Genomic DNA, 265 nt, shown 5'->3' on the forward strand with positions numbered 1-265 from the left:
TTTCAGACCAGAAAAGCTTACACAGAAGACCTCCCTGTGGATTTTCTGCATGATTTTGCTATGGATCCTGGTTCTATGTATACAGAAGTTTTCTCCTTTCTTTCATATGTGCAATGTAGGTTTAATATTTTGTCCCAACTTGCTTTGGTCTTGCACTTTTTTCTTTATTTTCTTTATTTTCTTTTTTCTTTTTTTAATTTTTCTCCTTTTTTTTTTCTTTTTTTTTTTTCTTTTTTTTTCTTTCCTTTTTTTTTTTAATTGGAGA

The sequence above is a fragment of the Caloenas nicobarica genome, chromosome 1 (genome assembly GCF_036013445.1).
Source record: "Caloenas nicobarica isolate bCalNic1 chromosome 1, bCalNic1.hap1, whole genome shotgun sequence".
Classification (NCBI taxonomy): Eukaryota; Metazoa; Chordata; class Aves; order Columbiformes; family Columbidae; genus Caloenas; species Caloenas nicobarica.